Here is a 9745-nt window from a genome sequence, read left to right on the forward strand (position 1 = left end):
TATGTATTCAATGTGTATGTTGTACTCCACCACCTCCAGGCTCTTGCTGCAACAAGTTTCTCCAATTCAAACTCAGAACATTGATCAGTCTCCATATATATTGTATAAAGTTCTTAATCATATCTATTATATATCATTCTTATTTTCAAATAATTCAGGACTCTTTTAAGTCTCTCATGTAATTTCATATATGTGTAACAATGATTATCAAGTTATCGACAAAGCAAGAAAAACTAAGAGTAAATCCCAAATTATATTTACAGTACATAATATATTACTTTTGAATATAATAACATACAAAAATTCTTTCACTCGCGCAGCGTGTGAGTCTCATTCGAGTTTTCATTAAATTATTACCTCGCTAGAGAGCTCTCCCCACTAATTCTGTCAAAGGATAAAAAATTTAAGGTGTCTGGTAAACTCTCAGGAATGTAATCAGAGTCAGACAGATGTGTGATCTTGTTCTCGAAACATTGTTTCAGTTCCATAACTACATGCGTCATGGTTGGCCTATTGATTGAAGTTTTTGCTACACAAGCCATTGCAATATCCAAAGCTTTAGTTGCATAGTTAATATCAAATTCTCCCTTTAATCTTGGATCCACAATATCTTTTACCTCTCTTTCCAGCATCATAGAACTAATCCATTGAATAATATGGATTTTCTCTTCAGTTTTGGTTATGGCAGGTTGTCCTGTAATTATCTCAAGCAAAACTACTCCAAAACTGAAAACGTCACTCGTGCAAATCTGTTGTACCTGCAAAATATAAATTTACATTTAACAATTTCATATGTATTAAGAAAATTTGATTTTGTATTAATTTTCCATTTTGTGTATTGATGTTTTTCAAATGAAACTTGTATTTAAGGATGGAGTAGTATTAACTCACTCAGGGTCGAGGTATCCTATCGTGCCAGCAACAACCGTGAATATATGAGTGTCGCCTTCGTTAGGAAAGATCTTTGACAACCCAAAATCAGCTAGTTTACCTTGGAATTTTTCATTTAGTAAGATGTTTTTAGATTTAACATCTCTATGAACAATTGGCGGATTGCAGCCATGATGCAGATACTCCAATCCTACAGTTGAATGTTCAAATTAAGATTAGTTTTGTTGCATAAAATGTAACTCCTTATGAGCTATATTCCGATCGATGAAAATCATAACTAATGACCAAAAGGATTCATATATACTACTCACCTTCTGCAGCATCCACAGCAATTTGAAGTCGTTGATTCCAACTCAATATATTTTCACTTTTATATGTATTCATGATCAAAAGAAATATTGTTTTAAGATTCATACAAGCTGAACAAGTTTTTGACTAAATTTTTGGGCATCCTTTGACGATTTAGATGTTTTATGCAGATGACAGATATTCATAAAAACTCGATACAAATTGCTTGAATAAATATAATATGATAATTGTCATTAGAATTATAACATATTGACTTGATCATGAATAAAACCTGATAAGTGCTTGGCTAAGTCACCATTAGCCATATACTCATAGATGAGAGCCATGTTGGTTCCATCATCACAGTACCCTATAAGACCGGTCAAGTATTTATGATGAACTACAGCAAAAAGTTTGGCCTGTGAATCAGAAAAGAAAACCATAATTCCTTCGTTAACTATACACCACGCACGCGCGCACACACACATGCATGATGAAATTTGCAAGTTAATTAATGATACTACCTCTGCTTGAAATTGCATATGTCCTTGAGCTGATTCGGAAGATAACATTTTGACAGCTACCTCGGTATCATGATCAATCCAGCCATGATAGACTGTTCCAGATGCTCCTTTCCCCACAACCTTTTCAAAGTTTCTGGTAATGCTTAATACTTCTTCATAGGTGAATTCTTGTTTCTTTTACTCTAGTTCCTGCTTTATTCTTGAATAAGCACCCAGCTTGCTCACATTATGGGAAACTGGAAAAAACCAAAAACTGTCGGTATCCAAATAGAAGAAAAAGTATCGTTCGTTTATAGTGTGAAATATTTATACATAGACATTGTTTGGCTTTCGCAACATCAATAGAATAAAAACATGTACCTTGGTGTCTCTTGTAGTGTATGCGTAAAGAAATCGTTGCTACTGCTAGTATCATGAAAGCACCACCAAGTGATGCTACTAATGAAACTACAACTTTATTCATCTTGTTACATGAACCTGAGGAGCAAAGATTTGGATTTCCACCAAAACTTGCATTTACAGTAACAAATAATAATGTTATTCATGTGACATTTTCTACACCGCACATTTCTTAAATATAAATATGAGATAAATCACTATTAGCTAGCTCATGAAATGGAACATACTTGAATTTGAGCGCACCATTCTCTGAACGCACGAGGAGCTGTATTGGAATTGCTCCTGATAATTGATTTCCTTCAAGGTTTCTTCAAACAATAACATTAATTGAAAATCAAGTCCAACTAGCATCATAAAAGCTTCACCATTCTATAGAATTTACTGAGATGAAGATAGTTTACTTACAGAACTCGCAAGAAGCGCAGCTGAGATAGGAAATCAGGCACAGCTCCAGTCAAACTGTTATTCGACAAATCTCTAAAATTGAAAGCAAACTATTTTTACTCAACTTTAGGAACAAGTTTCATTTTTGTGATCAACTATATAGTTTTCTATTTGTATATATAATAGATTCAAGGACTTACAAATATTCTATTGACCTCAGATTGGATATTGCAGGAGCTATATTTCCAATTAAACCACTAGAAGTTAAGTTCCTAAACACATGATTATCAAGTTCATTAATATGATTGAAGACTAGAGGATTATCATCAGCATATGTACAAGTATACGACATAACGTACAAGTATATGATCCTTGGTGAACTAGATCCAGCATAGCTGCAGTTTAGACCCTTCCACAAGTAAGACACTGGAGTACAAGGATCTCCTTGCCAGTTTCTCTTGATCTCATAAATTGACTTCACATTTAGGATAGCATCAACTATTATATTATCATAAATAAAAGTGAACAATAATAAGACTATAAGAATAATGCATGTAAATAGTGATATTTGAGAACAAAATCAGTGTATCTAACTAGATAGTACATACTGTCCGTTTGATATGTTTCTGATTGTAAGAAATCATTTGCCATATATATCTCGATCACGTTGAAAAGTGGTGGAAGAGTTGATCTACTAGTCTTATTAAACCAAAGTTCCAACTTATTTTCATCTATAACTGATATATGATACAGGCTCTGAAGATACACAAGAATGAGTGGCTCATTGTTTAAAAGCTTTCCATTTACGAAAATGTTAAACTCTCTAATTTGATTTGCCTCGAGTTTCTGGATTTCAGCAAAGTACAAATACACATAATATCTAGAGGCATTATACTTGGGAATGAAGTGAAATTCTATGTTGTCACTGGCATTTGCTGGAATTGATGTTATTCTCATGACAGTGGAAGGTGGTAGTGGTAAAAAGTTGAATGAAGGTGCTCCTTGGTCTATGGTGAGTGAAGTATTATCTATCATTTTCCAGTCAATTGAGTTATAAGGTGTCCATGTTCTGTCATAAATATCATCTGGATATCTTTGGCAAAGGAAAAAGTGTAACACATTAGAGATCATGATGTTACCTAAAATATTGTAATTTTCACTCGGTCTCTCAAAAATATTTCGTTTCATTTTGGTTTCAGTTTCTGAAAGTGACAAGCAAAAATATGGCATTTTCAGAAACTGAGACCAGAATGAAACGAACAAATTTTGGAGACTATAAGCAAAAATACGGAACGTTCAGAAACTGAGACCAAAATGAAACAACAAATTTTGGCTCACCTGATTTTTTGACTACCCTGTAAGCCAACATCAAACCTCCCCAAAAGCTCCAAAGAGTTAACAAGATAAGCAAAAAGAAAGTAAAAACATTATAAGTAGCAAGTGTCCTGCCATAGGTGAACTTGAAAACTTGTTACACACTCAATCTCATACAATATGTTAAAATTTGTTGGTTTAGTTTTTAAGCTGAGAAAAGCATCTCCATGAGATTAAGGAATTAGACATAACAAGCCATTTTCAATATATGACTCAGGTTAACTATTCAATGAACCTAAGTTGCTATTAAATTATTTCACCTTTTTTTTTTTAATTACTATTAGAAGTCTTCCAATTGAATTTTCTGAGTTACCTTTGTACTTTCTTTGCCTTTTTTTATTACATGATGTGTAGACTTAGATTTGATATTTGTCAATGACAATTTTTTGGAGGAAATTTCAATGCAGTGAACAAAAAAAACTACTCATAGTCATTATTCTAGAAAACTATAAAACTGTTCTTTGTCTGTAACTCATTTTTAAATAGTAACCTGACTCTTTCGATATTTTAAATTGGTCTCTATCAAATATTGTCAAATATTTTTCAATTTAGTTTCACCGTGAACAACTGTATTATTTCTGATCAAATAAGTCTTTGTCCTCATTCATTTTCTATCAATCAAAATAGTCTCTGACATTTTCAACTTAGTATCAACGTGACACTTAACACTTCACACAAATTTAACGGCATTAGAAAATAGATGTCAATAAGTAAAATAAGTAAAGAGATAAAAGAGAAATTTAGTAATTTACTCTCCTCATTCATATAATATTCGTATCATTGTCTCAATTCTTAATTTTGATTTCTCACCTTGTTGTTGCCATGTGCTTGTCAAAATTGATAAAGTCTAAAAACATTTTCACACCAGCTACTACTGCATGACAATTGGCAACTCCAAAGAAACCACCGTTGGAATTGGACTATTTATTAACTTAATTGGCAACTTCAAATTCAAACCATATGCATCTAAATCTAAAATACTATACAATGGCTGTATATTATTGAAGAAAACGAGGAGTGCAAGCAGCACACACTTTAATGTATTTTTTTTATTGATTAAAATTCATATGAGTTCATAATTTTTTTATGAAATTCATATATGTGTTAAAAAATGTGTTCCTAATAATATTCATATTTTTATATCCACCTGTCCCTAATTCTTGACAAACTAATATATATATATATATGGGATTTGTTATAACACACCCACTGATTTTTATGAAGGTGTGTATTAGCAACATACACCTTAGGGTGTATTTAATCACTTTTTAGTTATTAGTTGCTAAAACACACCTTCTAAAAAATTAGTAAGTGTATTCTAGCAAATGCTTATAGGAGTTGCTAACGTACACCCACTTATTTTTTTAGAAGAAGTGTTTTAGCAACATGCACCTCAAGGTGTATGTTACCACTTTTTAGTTATGATTTGCTAATACACACCTTCTAAAAAACAAGTGGGTGTACGTTAGCAAAACCCTATATATATATATATATATATATATATATATATATATATATATATATATATATATATATATATATATATTCATATCATATCTAATCATTGCAATAACAAAAACCTATCAAATCAACATTTCTAGTATTGTAGCAATGGCAACGAATTCTATGAAGTTTACTTTGTTGACCATTTTCATCTTTGCGATGGCTCTTACTCCCAATTTACCATGTCAATGTCATGCTGCACGGCTTCCATTAGCAGGTAATTAATTAAGCACAAACTATGTCACCTTTTAATTACAAATAACATAAACTTTCAATTAATTGATCATGTTCACATCATATATATTATATGGTTTTCTGTGATAATAATTAACATGAATTCTACTTTGATGTGCAGTAGTACTTAATGGACCCATATGTATTGATTGTGTGTGTTGTACTCAACCACCCCCAGGTCATTGTTGCACCAAGTGTTGTGCTTCTCCAATTCACAATGAGACCATTGGTCAATCTCCATAGGATAGGATAGGGAAAGCACATGCCTTATTATACCACCATATAAGTTCTTAATATACTTCCTCATGTACTAATCCTATATTTAAGAATCATATCACTTTTTAGATTTAAGGTGTAATTAATGTATCTGGATAATAATATAGTCTAAATATATCAATTTACATAATGAATTTAAAAAGTGAAATGTTTCTTATATAAGGATATACTCTTTCTAATAAGAGGGGTATCTTAAGTCTATATGATGTGTAACAATGATTATCATAATGTTATAGACTAATAGCCACTTATCATATAAGAGATTACATCTTAAAAGTTATGAATAAATGAATGAGGTTTTCGCTATTCAATTTTGATCGTTGTTGACAAAGTTAACCACAATTTGGCAAAATAGATCATGACGTGGTGTTTTAAGTTATTTAATTATTAGTACTTAATTTTTTGCCATTCAAAAAAAGTACTTGAAATTTTTTGGGTACATAAAATGTATACATGGTTACCTTTTTATTAGATTTTCGTCCAACTCTATTAGTGTTCTTCAAACTCATTCATGTTTATGAGTTTTTGGATTTCAAACCCAAATATTTCTTAGGGGAAAATGTTGTTTTTGACAATCTTTAGAAAAATCATCACAAGTTTGTGTTCTTATGATTTGGTGGTCAAAACCTCCTAAAGGCACAAAACATTTGAGTGCTTAATTTGCCTCATGATCAAAATTTCCTGCTTTATTTGAACCTCAATCATAACTTTTAGAATTTTTTTTTTCTTTCAATAACCTTAATAACACCATTGTCACCGGTTCTCAAGTCCCTTACATGGTAAACTATTGCAAAGTTTACTTGATAGTTTGTCAAACTCATATTTCTACATCAATATTTTCCCCTTATTTACATTTCAGGTAACATTGAAAAAGGAAATATTTTCCCCTTATTTATATTTCTATTGATGTAGAAATATATAAGTTTAGCAATTTATGAGAACAAGTTAATTTTGCAACAGTTTACCGTGCAACGAGCCTAAGAATTGCTGACAATGTTGCTATTGATGTTAGATTTAAATGTAATTTTGGTCCGTAAGTTTCATGATTTTTTATCTTAGGCCCCTAAATTTTAATTGCTCGTTTTTAACCACTCTAAATTTCAAAATTACTAATTTTGACATCTCAAGTTTGAATTGATCGATTTTGACCTCCAAAGTTTACCCCATTTTTATTTGTTAGTCCTCCATCGACTTTTTTTACTAATAATTGTTGATGTGACATTTTAAAAAGATGTTTTTTGTCCAGTCCTTCTACCCTAGCTAGTCAAATTTCAATAACAGTTTTCAAATCAAACATAGTACAACTAAAATCGTTATATTCAATCTATTACCGTGCAATCTATGAAGATTCTAATTCATTTACTTGCTATTGTGAAAGTGTACATTGAGAGGAAGAAGATTTGCTTTAGAGTAGTACTCTAATTTGGAGAAGGAGAATTGAAATTCACAAAAATCCTAATCACACACAATTAATATCACCTAGGAAAAGTTAATAGAGATTTGTAGAAATTTTAGGACCTTACAAAATAAATTAAGAGACTAAATATTTAATTTTCATCATTAGAATTTTTCAATATTTTTATTTATATTATTTATATATCTCTTCAAATGAAACTTTCTAGAGGTGTGTTTGATTCGTAAAACAATAAGTACTGACAGAACAATATATGACAAAACAAGATAGTACACGAAAGAAAAATAGAGAGAAAATATTTTTTATATTCGAAAATAAAAAAAAATGCTCTATTTTTTATAGTTGAGACTTGACGGACACAAATTCTTATTTTTATCCTATCATTTACTATCTATTGTGTATAGTCCCACAGATCCTAATTTTCTTCTTTGTGAGATAGAGAGATATTAACCCATGACACATAAAAAGGGAGGTAATATATAACTTCTGATGAGCAATATCGAGAACACATCTAGTTTTCTCTTTTAAATGCAGGAACATGGGTTTATCTCTATTCCATTAATGTTGCACCAGCAAGCAATTTTTATAATTTCAAAAAGATCAAGTTTCTTTAAACATGATCAGTTCTCTGATCTCACATCCCACGAGTCACATGCTCTATAGTAGTTTCTTATATTCATCACACTTTGGTTCTTCTATATGGTTAAAGTGATTAATTAGTCTTTTTTTTTTTAAAGACAAATCTTCTAAAGAATTCAAGTTAAATAAAAACATTAAAAATATATATAATTATTATTATTATAGGGTTTCCTTTAAAAATTTAAGGTACATGGATGTGGGCCGGGCTTGTATGGATGGTCAATATATATAGTGTTGAGTCATAAGGGGGCAACAACCAATGAATCATTCATATCGAGTTCAGAGCAATTATACAAGTGAATTTGACACCATATTTTTATTCAAAATTTTAAGGCATTAGGTTCATTAGCCTCTTACTTATAAAATACTAAAGTCTCACTTTTTCAAATAATGCGAAACTTACTTCATTTAAAATGAATTAACATACATACAACACACACTTTCACATAGAGCTATATACCGTAATCACAGTTATGAGGATTTCTCATTATAATACATGGCTTTTCATTTTATTCAAAAAAGTAAATACATGGTTTTTCATGATTTGTAGTATTTTTATCAAAAAAGAAAAAAAAACTTTGTATTTAACGTTGTCGTTTTGTTGGCTTTATAGTACTTTAGGAGCTATTAAAATTGGGCGGTTCTTTGAACCAAACAGATAGAGCTAAACAACCTATGGCTTTCATTACTAACCAGACAAGGTGACCCCCTCTCTCCCTATCTTTTCATTCTTTGTGCTGATGTGTTGTCTGGTTTAATGAAGAGAAAAGCTGTAACGGGAGGAATTCATGGAATTAAAATTGCAAGGCAAGCTCCGAAGATATCTCATTTACTTTTTGCAGATGACAGCCTGTTGTTTGCAAGAGCAAGCTCTACTGAAGCCGATGTGATTCTTAGTGTTCTTGCTGAGTATCAACAAGCATCAGGACAGGTGGTTAATTTGGACAAGTCAGAAGTATCCTTTAGTCAAAATGTGCGTAATGAAGAGAAAGAAATGATCCGTAACAGGATGGGTGTAAAGACGGTGGATAATCATTCTAAGTACCTCGGTCTCCCTGTGGTTTTTGGAAGATCTAAGAAGCTCATTTTCTCGCTTGTCATTGACCGTGTCTGGAAAAAGGTGAAGGGTTGGAAGGAAAACTACCTATCTAGAGCTGGTAAGGAAATTCTCATCAAAGCGGTTGCTCAAGCAATTCCAAACTATATCATGAGTTGCTACAAATTACCTGAAAGTTGTTGCCAAGAAATTGAATCTATGTTAGCTAAATTTTGGTGGGGATCAAAAGAAGGAAAAAGGAAGATTCATTGGATGAGTTGGGAAAGATTATCAAAGTCAAAGAAAGGTGGAGGCATGGGATTTAGAGGAATCAGCAATTTCAATTCAGCCCTCCTAGGGAAGCATTGTTGGAGACTAACAACAGGTGAAGAATCACTTATGGGGAGAGTTTTCAAGAGTAGATACTATCCTAGAGCATCGTTTATGGAAGCAAAGATTGGCTATCAACCGAGCTATGCTTGGAGGAGTATTCAAAGTGCAAAGGAGGTCATAATTTTAGGATCCAGATGGAGAATTGGAAATGGAGAGAAAGTTAAGATTTGCAAGGACAAGTGGTTACCTAACCAAGTGGGGTTCAAAGTATGGAGCAGATGTGATGAGCTGGAAGAAGATGCACTTGTCAGCACCCTTATTGATCCGGATACCAAACAATGGAAGCGAGATCTAGTGTCACATATATTCTTCCCACATGAAGCAAAACAAATTCTGAGTTTACCAATTTCTCCAAGACTCCCATCTGACAAAATTATTTGGCACTTTGAA

General features: G+C 32.0%; 1 pseudogene; it reads right to left on the reverse strand.

The window, feature by feature from the left end:
- Nucleotides 1-353: 353 nt before the first annotated feature.
- LOC123899803 lies at nucleotides 354-7465 on the reverse strand (annotated as a pseudogene).
- Between the last annotated feature and the right edge of the window lie 2280 nt (nucleotides 7466-9745).

The sequence above is a fragment of the Trifolium pratense genome, linkage group LG7 (assembly GCF_020283565.1).
Source record: "Trifolium pratense cultivar HEN17-A07 linkage group LG7, ARS_RC_1.1, whole genome shotgun sequence".
NCBI lineage: Eukaryota > Viridiplantae > Streptophyta > Magnoliopsida > Fabales > Fabaceae > Trifolium > Trifolium pratense.